Raw genomic sequence first — 14,066 nt, 5'->3', positions numbered from 1 at the left:
AGACTTCATATACATTTGTGTATTATACTCTGTATGTTTATGTGGTGGTTGTGGTTCATATTAGTTTTGTATGTTATCCACTTATTGTATGTAATGTTAGCATATTATGCAGTATTACATATTGCATGTGATATCAGCCTTGTATATTATTCAGTATTTGTATGGAGGGATATTCCAACATGTACATTTCTGCTTCATTTGAAAGGGAACCTGTCAGGTGGTTTTTCCACCATAAACTGGCCCCATCATGTGTAGGATTAAGTAATTCCCTTTGTTGTAACAGAATAATGTTATAAATATTTGAATTTCAGATGTAAATGAACCTAAGTAGTCACGATGGGCGGGGAGAAGATTCAGTTTAGTCACACCGTCCATTTCTTAATCATTCCTCCTGGGCGTGATTGACATCTTAACACTTTCCACACTCTCTGATGTCACAAGGGAGTTGTGACAGCCCAGTGGACCCAAAATTTTAGTAAATTTGTAAAAAACTCATCTTATTATGAACCAGTTCACCCATCTCTACATGGATAGGTTTCTCCATGTCACTTCTTACGAGCAGACTCAGCATGATGCCGAATGTCTTAAGAAAACAGAGACTCTGCACAATGCATGCACGGATTCAGGGAGTTTTATAACTCTTCCGCTCTTTACTATAGGGACTCACCTAATATATTACTGCACAGCTGCCTCCTTAGGTAAGGCACATATTATTATATCTTCTTCAATAGAATACTGTACAAAGGATCCAGGAAGGTGGAGCTGGGTGTGGGGACCTCTGAGAGGTGCCAGGAGGGATTTGATAAATGATTATATAGTCTTGTTCAAAGAAAATCCTCCTCACAGGGAAGACTGACATTCTGTCTACACATACACGGCTTCTGATGATGACAAAAAAGAGAGCTTTATATGTACTATGGGGAGCACTAGTGGAAGCATTATATATACTGTGTGGATTCACTGTGGAAAACAATATACAAAGTGTGTTTGGGGCACTTGGGAGCATTATACCTATAAGGGCACTAGGGATGGCATTATGCTGTGGCGGTGCCACAGGGAGGAGATTATACAGTAGGTGTGGGGCACTGGGAAGAGCATTATACTTTGTATGGGGGCTGATGGGGAGAGTATTACACTATGTGCGGGAACATGATACTGTTTGTGGCACTACTGCATGAATGCAATGCACTTTTCTCATGGAAACTCAAAGAGAGCATTATGGAGTAGAGTCATTGCTGCCACACAGGCACTCATGCCCAACACCCTCAAGGGTCAGTTGTTTTCACAGGAAGACAATTTACCTAGCAGTATATTTTTGGTATATGGGAAGAAACCCATATACACATGGGGAGAATATACAGACTCCATGCAGATGTTGCCCTTGGTCAGATTCAAACCCAGGACTCCAATGCTGCAAGGCACAGCGCTAAACACTGAGCCAGCATGATTTGACATCCCAAAAATTTTTCGGCTCCTAAAAGAGATTTTCAGGATTGCTCTTTTAAATGGCTATGGAATCAATGGGGCTCATAGTAGAAAGTAGACCTCTAGACTTCATGAGAGCTTATTGTATATGTTTATGTTGTCCTATATTTATATCCAACTATCTTTCACTATTGACATAAGGATCTTATACAAAGATAGCCAAAACAGGCACTTTCACTAAGGAGAACTGATTTCCTCTTTACATTATACAGAAGGTTTCCTTCTAAGATGTGATCAGTTGCTAAGTGGATCCTTCTTGGGGTTTTTAGTGACTTCTTTCAGAGACATTTTATTTTAGGAAATAGACACTAGGGAATCAGAGTCATTGACCAAGTTACACAACAGTATCTAATATGGACCTGCAGCTCCCAGTAATCCAGAACACACTTGGTCTTAGTCGCCCAGCTGCTTGTAGTAAAAGACGCAAACACACGTTCCAGGTTACAGTTCATAGACTGATGGTATCGATGGTCGGGAACCGTCACCCTGTGAGCTTGGCCTCTGAGACCATTGAATTCACTGCTTGTAAGTAGCAATTATCTGGAGAGATAATTCCAGACTTCCGAGAGGCTTCTTGGATCTATGTCTACAGTGAAGTGGATGTAGAAAATCTGCTGCGACCTTGTGTAATGACAGGGTGTAATATAGATAATTATTGTTATTATTCCATCTGAAGGGTGAAAATTACCACCCTCCTTGCAGTCCTAGAGGCACATGTGACACCACTGCGGTGATCATGAAAGTCGATGTTCTCTGATGAAAAAGACATCTTTTTGTTAAAAATATTATTAGATAAGACTTTCATAACAGCATTAATTCTATAAAAATTACGTACTGAGTCTGAGAAGATGAAATAATGGCGTAAAAAAAAAAAATTTGACGGACATCAATGACATGATCATACAAGACTGTATGGCAAATGAATAAGGAAATGGCTAGGTGGGTTATATGCCCTATATTAAAAAAAATAATATATGGGGATCTTAGGAAGCCCTGTTCAAACAGGACAGGGAATTGTCCTACTGTCTGTCATTGATGACAATATAGTTTATATCTCCATAATTGGAAGCCCTGCCAGGTTTGCATCAGTGGAAGTGGCCAACCTAACCAGAGGCTTACAAGCCCTAGTGCAAAAGCTTAGCTTGCGCCCCCCTGTGCAACTTCACATGACTACATCCCATCCATACATTTAGAAACATTTGCATTTTCCTTTTCTTGTCTATCTGGGTCCAGATCACCATGAAGACATGACTTCACAACATGTCTGTGTATACAGGCTTCCCATTATTCTCATCCCCTGTTGATACCTTCTCCACAGGAATTGTACCCCCTTGACTATATTTTGACGTACTGCATAGACTCCCAGCTATGGAACACAGTCAAAAATGAGATTAAAGAGGTGTAATAAGCCTTAGTGTGATGAGGGAGACCTATCCTTCCCCATCCGGTTTGTGGGTCCAGTGGCAGCTGCAACCACTGCCTCCTCTATAGTTACACCAGTGCTTATGGGTCCCAAAGGTTCCTGGACCTGGATGTGACTGCATGCTCTCTACCCATTCAAATTATGCCTCTGTCAATTCAGCTTATCTCTGTGGTAAGTACTTCCTTGGTAAATATCATTTTATTTGGGAGGAGGACAAATACCCATATGCCATATCAGAAGATAATTGTGCTATAAATGACACATGGCAGATGGGGACAACAAGGACCATGAAAAAGACCCGAATAGCGTCAAAAATGGCAGGAGATGCGCTCACCCAGTGATGAAAGTAGATCCAGTGATCCAAGTAAAATCCTATGAAGCTTTATTAAAAATTTGCACGCTACGCGTTTCAGGGTACCATGTCCCATTCTCAAGTGTTCCATAAATAACAACAAGATACAGCGCTACACATGCATAAGTACTGTATCTTGTTGTAATGTATGGAACTCTTGAGAAAGGGTCATGGTACCCTGAAACGCATAGCGTAGAAATTTTGAATAACGCTTCATTGGATTTTATTTGGATCATTGGATCTACTTTTTCATGGGGTGAGTGCATCTCCTGCCATTTTTGACTCTATTTGGGTCTTTTTTGCGGTCTTTGTTGTCTTCAGAAGAGACGCCATCAGGTAATGGTGAAACATTGCTGCTGGTTAATCCAGATAGAAACCCTCTTGTAATCGGTTCCAGTGCAATTCATGGTGGTTGTGGCTAAACTCACAACCGATCAAGTTGAGAGTCTCATTTGTTATATTGATTGAATATTGGATTTGTAAGGTAATACAACACTATGTGCTGCTCGGTGCTTTGCTTGTGGCAGGTGGGGTCTCTGGTCTACATTTTGTATTAGGGCCCAAAAGTTTCAAAGTTATCCTTCTATGCTGTCTACCAATAAGTATTTGGACACCCATGCAAATGAAGATATCTGCAGTTGTGATGTACGTCACACCTTCCACCGTTAAATATCGTGTAGGAAACAGCATTGGCATTAGTCGCAGGCAAGATGCCACTTAGTGCAGAGTTTTCTGATTTTGAGAAAGGGGAAATTGTGGGATACCACATAAATGGTGAACCCTTAAGGGACATACTGTAGCAAGCAAACTGAATTACTCATAATCAACAGTGGTTTATGTGATTACGAAGTGGAAGGTGAACGGTGATTGTTGGAATGTGCCCCGAGTCGGCAGAACCCTGAAACTGGAGATAGGAGACTGACAGGTGCTGGCCAGAGAAACCGCACCCCACTGATGGCTCACATACACCAGGAGTTTCATCAGATATCCAGGAGTATTGTGTAGATCAATATCATCCGTAAGGAAGCATCTGCTGGGTTCTACCAACTATTGAATATGAATAAATGTTGTTTTTCTATTCTGCCACAGGGGTTCAAATACTTATTGGTAAACAGTGTATTTAATATAATAAAATATTAACATTTATTACACCCCTTTACTCTTCTCTATTCTGAAAAGTTTTTGTGGATTAAAACATAAATAATGAAGCAAAATAAATGCTTAGGGTGGAGTTGCCCTTTAAAATCTACTGACAGGGGCTGAGTTGTGACAATTTGTCCTTCATGTACTTGAAACCAGCCCAGGAGCCGCCTGTAATGAAGCTTCAATTTACCTCCCATTCGTCCTCTGCTTAGTCACAAATGTAATTAATGTTACAAATAGCTAGAAAATAATGATTTTTGTATCTTGAATTACTCCAACCCCCTCCCCCGCCACCTTGAATTACCACAACCCCCTCCCCTGCCACCATCACCACTCCCATCACGCCCTTAAATCTCAGAGTAACCTCAGTGCACTTCTTCCTGGTAGAACATTTTATCTCCATTTCATAATGAGCTGTAATTTCATGTTGTGAACGTGTCGAGTTAATGAAATCATAATCACTCTCGCTTTCACAAGTGCCGCGTTCAGCACAATCTTTAGGCGAATATCAAAGACCTATTTACTTCTGTCTAATATTTTAATTAAATCATAGGCTCAATTTAACCCTTCATTTTTCTTTGATGAAACCTCTTCTGTTTTTTTTTCTTCTGTAGCATTTAGGCGCAGATGTAGGACGGGATGAATATTGGCCTATTGATTTAATGAGAAATCATTGCTGCCGGAGAGCCGCTCGCTCCTTTTATTTTCCAGGCTATAGAATTCATTTAATTGAAAGCGTCTTTTAGCAAAACACATTAAGGGTCTAAATTAGTGAAGCTTTTCTGCTCCAGGAGATGAGCGGCCGCGGACCCTTTGATGTGAAGACCAGGCTAAAGTGGGCAAAGAAACCCTGAAAATGAGCTGATGGGCCTATTATTACCACAGAATGGGAGCCGGCCCATGTGTAGGAGAAGACTACTTAATTTCTTAATTGATCACCTTTCGCTCTTGTTGGCCGCGCTCTGCCCTCTCTCTATACAGGTCGCCCCCATCATATGTTTCAATTATGAGATTTGTTACAAAGGGCGGGAGTATTTACATATTGTTGGGAAATTCTCAAAATGTCTTCGGAACAAAGCTTCAAACAAGGCCCTTTCATAGGGTGGACGTCCAACATGTGCTGCCGATGGTTGTGAGGGGAGGCATTTGATCTCATTTTATATTGATGGTAATTACCTGAAGTACAAAAGACTGAAAATGCGTCAATGACAAACGCCCATCTGTCCAAGCCCCAACACTTATACCAGCCTATATGCCAATATCACCGAATCTCATCACTATTGGCCTGTTGGGTTTGAAAATAACATATTTTCTCTCAGACTCTTGATCTTGGTATAAAAATGATCTTTGTGTATTTTATTGTATATCAAGATGTAAGGCAGTAAACTTGTAGTTATACTTTTGTACATATGGGCAACATTATATATTAGTAGTTCTATTCTTGTACATATGATGTAGTATTACAGAAGTGTTATTCTTGTGCATAGGAGGTTATGTTCTTGTACATGCAGAAGGAGCAGTATAATAAAAGTTATATTTGTGTACATCAGGGGTGCTCATACTTTTTCAGCACGTGATCTACTTTATAACATGACCAAGTCCAAAGATCTACTACCCACTTCTTGTGGGTGGGGCCTGTGGGCGGGGACAGTGGTCGGGGACAGGTTGGGGCGGAGCGTGAGAGCAGGAGGCAGCGGCATTCTGTGGTTGCCTAGTAACGGCCCTCGCTCAGCATGATGGGAAGCCACAGAATGCCCACAACACGGAAGCAAGGCGGCTGCCCAGGGATCCCCGGTGTCTGCTTGTTCAAAGCGCAGGCTGAGAGTCATCTGGGGATGACTCTCAGCCTGCGCTGTGAACAAGCACTCTGAACACTTGCAGGCCGGGCAGCAGCAGCTCCGGGGGATGACGCGCTCCCCGCTCTTAGGGATGGAGGGAGCAGCCGGGGTGCTGCTTGTTCACAGCGCAGGCTGAGAGGGCCTTGCACTCGTTCGCAGTCAGGGCTGTGGCGGCCCCACCTGCAAGTGTCCGGAGATGACTTTCAGCCTGCGCTGTGAACAAGCAGACACCGGGGATCCCTGGCTGCATCCCACGATCGACCCATATGTCCTTTGCGATCGACCGGTAGATCGCGATCGACGTATTGGGCACCCCTGGTGTACATACTGTTGTAGCCGTATTATATTAGTTATATTCTTGTACATAGTATTTATAGCAGTTTATAGGAGAGGTATTTTAGTAACCAGGAGTAGACTTGTCATTTCAGGAGCCCCAAGCAAAAGCATGTCTAAGGGGTCCCCCTAATCAAAAATTTTAGGCTACACTCCCTTCTTACCAGAGCTGCCCCCACTTTACTGGCCCCTATGCATTATAAACCCACTTTACTGGTCCCCAAACACTATAACACCCCCTTTACTGGCCCCAATACAATATATTGCCCCCTTTCCTGACCCCCCAAAGTATATTTCATCTTTTACTAGCCTCACACAGCATATTGTCTAATTTTTTGCCCCTCTTCCACAGTATATTGATCTCTTTTTGGGCCCCCATATAGTTTATTGCTCGCTCCCTTTTTTGACCCCTGAATAGTATAATGCCCCCTTTCTTGGCCCCCCACTCAAAATATTGTTGGCTTTTTTGTCCCCCATAGAGTATATTGTCTCTTTTTTTTTTTTCCCCATAAAGAATATTATCCCCATATTTTGGCACCTATACAGTGGTATACAGTTATTCGTCCTATCCTGATGTTGTTCAGCATCTGTAAGTAGTGTGCAGTACCCTCTAGAGGCCAAAGTGCATGCAGGCCTGGACAGAAACAGGGATTGGTGAGTAAAATATTGCCCGTTACCTGTTGGAATAATCAAATAGGTAGCAGCCGATTTAATAAAAGAAAAAATAATGTCTATAATGCAATCCATTACTTATTATGTGCTGATATTGGTGGTGACATGAGGTCAGGTATATGTGGTCACCATAGGAGGCAACAGAGGTGTAACTTGAAGCCCCTGCGACCCAATGCTAAATCTCCATAATGGGCCCTTACTAACCATGTGCTGTCTATAATACCGGCCACTTCTTGTGCTGTAGAGGGTTCTTTGGGCCCCTATGCCACTGGGAGGCAGTATCATAGTAATTATACTCTTGAACACAGGGGGCAGTATCATTACATACTTATTCAGGTACATATAAGGCAATATGATTGTTGCTACCTTTTTATGTAAGCCTACAGAAGTGATATTAGTATTTCTGTGCACATATTGCAGTGGTGTGAGTTCAGACACATGGTCAGCTTTTGCCCTTTACAAACAGTCAATTCCCCATGTGTGTACGCAGCTCAAGCATCTAAGTACAATGTAGGAACTTGTTCTCCCGCTTAACTAGATACTTAGAGAACCAGTTCACAATTGCAGTTCATGAATTCATTGATTTCTAAAGAAACTGACCTTACAATTTGCCATGTTCATTATTTTTTCCATTTCCCCACCAGAGTAACCAGCTGGCTGGGCGCCCTCTCTGAGCTCTGCAGCAGCAGCTAGTCTCGTCGTCCGGCCTCACAATAGTCACTCAGAGCTGCATTGTTGTATTAAATGAGAAAATAAGAGGTAATATCCCTGGGTTAATCGGGATTGTTCATATCTCATCGCTGTGCTGTATTGATTATGGTAGAGCTTGGCTATAGCAAACAGAGACCTAGGAATCAATGCTCTTACTTATCAAGTGAGTTTTATGCAGTTAATCCATACCGTGTAACCTTTCCACATTCCTCCACTATGAATGTCAGCACCGTGCTGAACGAAACACTCCCTCTGTTTGGGGGTAACAAAACTCTGTGAACTCAGAGCTGCGGTTTCGAGTCACCTTTAATAATAAATACTGGAATGGCTATACTAGTGACTCCATTCATGACCTGGCAAAGATATGTCAAAATGGACTCTTCCACTATTACTCTTAGGAACTGGCGGTAGATTAGGGCCATCTACGGAACGATTAACAAACTGAATGGAATAGAATCAGAAATGTAACCTGAAGCTCCTGTGCCTAAATGCTAAATTTATAACGGCCCCCTATCACCACCCTAGGGTTGCTACCTTTTTTAACCAAAAAATGCCAGCCAAGGCAATAAAACAGGTCATGGCTTAACACAAAGATATTCCAAGGAAAGAAATTATTCTTTATTTTACACCACTTCCTGCAAATTAGTTTTTATTGGAAATACTGGACCACCTAAGGCTGCTTCCTATGAGGGGTTGTAAGTTATATTATGGTATATTAGCTGTGGTATTAAAAGCTGTGTTTTAATTATTTCACTGTTGCTGTTAAGAGGCTATTCATCTCTTACCTTTAGATGTCTTCTTCGCCCCGCCGTTCGGTTAAAATTCTGGTTTCCATCAGTATGCAAATGAGTTCTCTTGCAGCACTGGGGGCGGGCCTCAGTGCTCAAACAGCACTGGGGGCATCCCCAATGCTGCGAGAGAACTTTTAAGCGCCGCCTACATCTTCTTCTGAAACGTCGTCTTGATGCGTCTTCTTCCGGCGCAGGTAGTGAAACTATTCTTCTTCTACATCTAAAGGTAGGAGAAGAATAGCCTTTCTTAAAGCTATTCCGATGTGTCAACAAGAAAAAAAAAAGTTTTTAATGGTAGAATCCCTTTAAAAGAAAATAAATCCAGCTAAGGACAACATCTGCATAGAGTTTGTATGTTCTCCCTGTGTTTGCATGTGTTTCCTCCGGGTATTCCGATTCCTTCTGACACTTCAAAGACGTACTGAAAGGGAATTTAGATTGTAACTGACGGGGACTGGCAATGTGTGTAAGGTTCTGCACAATATGTTGGCACTATATAAGTAAGCAAAGTAAATAAATCTTCCCTGAACACAGAGAGGAGACCCCATCTCCATAGAGGTGGCAACTTCTCAGACTTAACCTTGTGACCCCCGGCATGTCAGGCAGCCATGATAACAATGGAGGAGCTTGCATTGTAATGTGCCGTGAATGGAACAATTAGTTGTATTTCCTCCATGGACAAAAGGATAATTTGTTCCAACTGGTTTGTGTCAGAGCTGAACATTGAGAAGATTGATAACTGCGAAGACTCAAACAAATTCCATCCTTTTTAAATTCTATGGTTTGAGGCATCAGGAGATATTGAAAAAAAAATCTGGTCTTCAGAAGGCAAAATGGAGAAGCCATATGTGAAATACTTAGTAAACCCCATGAATCAATAGCTTGTAGAACCATGTTTGGTTGCTTCAGTTCATTGAGTTTTATGGGCAGTTATTTATGTACAGCTCTCTTATTATCCTGGCACAGTATTTTGGTACAATTGTGTTGAGGCCTGGACTCTGACTTGGCCAATGCAACAACTCGGTTCATTTCTCTTTCAGCCATTCTGCTGTAGATTTGCCGGTGTGATTGGGATCACTGTCCTGTTATATGACCAGTTTTAGCCAAGCTTTAGCTGTTGGATAAATGGCTTCACATTTGACTCTAAAATACTTTTGTATGCACACGAAGTTCATGGTCAACTTACTCGCTGCAAGGCGCCCAGGTCTTGAGACATGTAAAGCCTCAGATGTAGCTCTTGTTTTTTTTTGCAATTTTTGTCCTGTGAAGATTGTTCACTGTGTTCAATTTTTTTCCACTTGTGAATTATCTTATCACTCAAAAGACTAACTTCATATTATTTGGAAATGGACTTATAACCTTTTCCAAGTTAATGGTTAGCAACAACGGCTTCTCTCAGATCATTGCTCATATCCTTCTTCTTTAACATTGTTTTTGGTCTGGAGCATTGTCACATGCCTCAGTGCCCCAGACCAGCAAACTGACCAAACTTCTGCTTTTATAGAGGTGGTCACAAATGCTGATGATCTAGTAATCAAGTGTATTTGATTAACAGCTCCTGCCTGCTCCGTACCTACTTAGCTCATATGGAAGAAGTAAGGAGGTGTGTAATTTTTCACACACTGCTTCAGCATTTTTGCCTAGTGGCTGCTAAATAAATAATGTAATGGAGTAATTTGTTGTGTAATGTTGTTCATCTGAGGTTGCAATTATCTAATTTTAAGACCCCTATGGACATGGTTTTAAAAACAATATACTTTGTTTTTCTCATGACTTTTTAGCCAATGATCATACAGACATATATCTATATAAACTATGAACGGACTCATAGATGGATTCAATCAGATTCCTACAGGTTTTCAACACATTTTTTTCAGGAGCATTTTTTTTTAGCTGCGCTATACTACGTGTGTACTTAGCCTTAAAGTCAGTTGGGCTTAAGCCTACATTGGCATAATCTGTACAAACTAACTTCTGTCCTAGATGGTGCTCCACTTTTAGGCTAAGGGTAAGTTCATACAGAGATTTTTGGTCAGGATTTTCAGGCTGTATCCACCTCAAGATCCTGACCAAAAAGACGGCTCCCATTGAAATCAATGGGAGCCGCTCAGGAGTTTTTTCCAGGAGATGTTTCTTCCGGCTCCCAGAATAAAGAAGCGAGATGCTCATTCTTCAGGCAGAGTCGTCTTGAGATTCAGCCTGAAGACACACCCTCCTCTGGGCTACAGTAGGCCCATTCATTGGGCCTAATCTGGAGCGGAGTGCGCGGCTGGATGCCAATGCAGTGCACCAACTTTCAGTCGCGGCTACCCAGCCTCTGCTTCAGGTTCGGAGCCAAAAATCTACGCATGAACTTACCCTAAGGCGTTCCGAAATGTGGAGCCTTGGTCCTTATCCTGGGAATACATTTGAATATACAGTCTGAGATTTCCTTGGACTGCACACTGAGCTCTTTGTCCCTGCACATGTTTTAATTTATATCCTTTGTAGTTCCAGAAGGCACCACGGAAGATAAGAAAAAAAATCATCCACCTAAATGCAGCCGTCTCCGTACTCCGAACCTGTTTCAATACTCAGTCCACCTAAGATAATGGTATACAATATTCTTCAGTCCTATGTTCACACATACATTTTAAAGGACTTTTAAAAAATAATTTTAAGCTTAATGCAAAGTCTATTTTTTCTTTGTATAATTTATATTCCCTTTTTTTTCTTAAAAAATGAAAAAAAAATTATAGGAAAAATTTCAGCATGAACAAGGCATAAAGTGTGTAAATGAATCCCCCCTCTAAGACTTTGTTGCCGCTTAAAATGTATTAAAACCAATTGTGATCTGCTGCAGAGAGAAAAGACACATTTTATTCAGTCAAAAAAGGAGAATATTTTTTATTGGTAAAACACAATATCTCGTACGTCTGATCCCACAGCGGGGACCTCGAGAACGAGGCCTTTACGGCTTTTGTGAAATTTGTAAGAAAATAACTTGTGTTACAAACCAGGAGAAAGCTATTATTTATTTGGCAAAAAAAAATAAAAACTATATAAAAAAAATAAAAAAACGAAACCTATTAGGACGGGTGCTGCTTTCAATGAGCCGTTTACAATATGGCCGCACCAGGTCGGGTCCAGCAACCATTAATTGTTAATGCATTTTGCATTAACCCTGGGAGATTGTAGCTCCTGCAGGCTCAGGATTAAAAAATGATTTCCAGCGTGTTGCTAAAATGGCTGCAGAGCAGCAGGACTCCATTACCTTCTAAGTCGTGCACTGTGACTTAAATGGCAATTTAAAATTAGGCCATTAACAATTTGAGGCAATTACGAGGCTTTTTCAATAATATTATTTTACGTTTTGAATTAACTATCAAAATTAGATTAGATACAAACACTCAGCAGACGTATCCGACCCTGAGTGACTGACACCTTGTTACTGTACTTTATGGCATGCATATTGACATATAGATGCACACACATACATATATACCGTTTATATATCCATATATTTCGACTTGTGACTCCAGGGAGGAGACAGGAATTCACACCATCAATTTATCAGTCTTTGGTTGGAAGATTAGCAGATTATTTCGATACCTACCATGTTAAAATTAAGTTTCTCCTCTTATTATGATTTGGACAAAAAATATACCCTTACTCTGTGGAAACCATCAGCAAGTTACTGATCTTTTTATTGTATTATCTATTGATTTAATAATTAGAATAAAGAATCGTCACCATAATTAGAATGAAGGATCAATAAAGAAAAACAACAAGGATGATAAAACCTGTATCTGTTCCAAAAAGTATACAAGTAAGGGAGCGTTCACACTACTGTCGGTGTCCGACATGTAGTGTCCGCTCCTAGTGTCCGCTCAAAATCTGTCACGGACACTAGGAGCGGACACTAGCTGTGTCCGTGACACCTGTCATTTATTTCATTGGGCATCGGGTGCGTTCTTTTGCACTCCGTGCCCGTCCTTTCCTGTCCGCAAGTGAAGATGTCCGACTTCTCAAGCAGACAGAAAAACCCTGCAAGCATGGTTCCGCTTGAGAAGTCGGACATCTTCACTTGCGGACAGGGAAGGAAGGGCACGGAGTGCAAAAGAACGCACCCGATGCCCATTGAAATAAATGACAGGTGTCACGGACACAGCTAGTGTCCGCTCCTAGTGTCCGTGACAGATTTTGAGCGGACACTAGGAGCGGACACTACCTGTCGGACACCGACGGTAGTGTGAACGCCCCCCTAAGGTAGCAGAACAATACACCATTAAAACAGTATCAAATGATAAAAGTCATAAGGAAAGATCACAGACAACAACAAGGAGGGACAAGACTAGACAAGAAAACACAAGGGTAGAGAAGACAAGGGGAAAACATCAACAGGGAGAGGGAACATCCAGTTGTTATCAGGTCTCACAGTCAGGATTTTTGGACAGGATTGCATAAATTCACATTAACGTTTGGGTCTCTGTCATTTGGGTCCGCATGGGGACAAAAGACAGAGAGCCTGTTCCCTTGAAAAGCAGTTACCTGCAGACACCCGTGGACAGTGGTGTAACTAAAGTCTTGTGGGCCCCGATGCAATCTTTTGTCCAGGACCCCCTACCTCATCCCTACAGTGAATTCTAGATAGTGATGGTTATGGGTGCTAAGGAGTTTAATCCACCTTAGTGTGGTTAGGGTAATCTGTGGTTCTCCTTGGTTTATGGCCCAGATGGAAGCTACAATCTCAATACTGATGCAAGTGCTTATGGGCCCCTTAACGGTCCTGGGCCCTGATGCAACTGCATCCCCTCAAGTTACACCCCTGCCTGTGGACCCCATAGAGGGGTCTACCAGGTTTATGCTGGTTTACAGGACTTTTCTCTTTGCCAATTTTAGGAGGAATCTACTGTGGAGTCTCCATCAGAGATGTGATGTGAACCTGGCCTTAGTATCACACAAATAATAGCCATAGCATGTATCCGTTATTCATAGGTTACTTGAACTATTCTTCATATCTGAAGAAGCATTAGGGTCTCATGTGTTATTAGGCCAGGCTAATACTAGCCACCCATGGAATTCCTAGTAAGACTCATACTATGCATGCAGTTTTTATGGTAGTTTTTTAAGCCAATCATATGACTGGATAAGTATAAAGCCATATGAACACAGATTTTGATGTGGAAATGTACGATATGGCGATTTTTTTACTGCATGGAAATTGACAAATTAAGCATTTTTTTAATTTGTAGCATGTATGGATTTTTAGGCTGCATTCACACTGAGTAAACGCTAGCTTATTCTGAATGTAAAACACATTCAGAATAAGCGGCGTA

Source organism: Leptodactylus fuscus, chromosome 6, assembly GCF_031893055.1.
Source record: "Leptodactylus fuscus isolate aLepFus1 chromosome 6, aLepFus1.hap2, whole genome shotgun sequence".
Classification (NCBI taxonomy): domain Eukaryota; kingdom Metazoa; phylum Chordata; class Amphibia; order Anura; family Leptodactylidae; genus Leptodactylus; species Leptodactylus fuscus.
Note: the sequence above shows the minus strand (reverse complement) of the source record.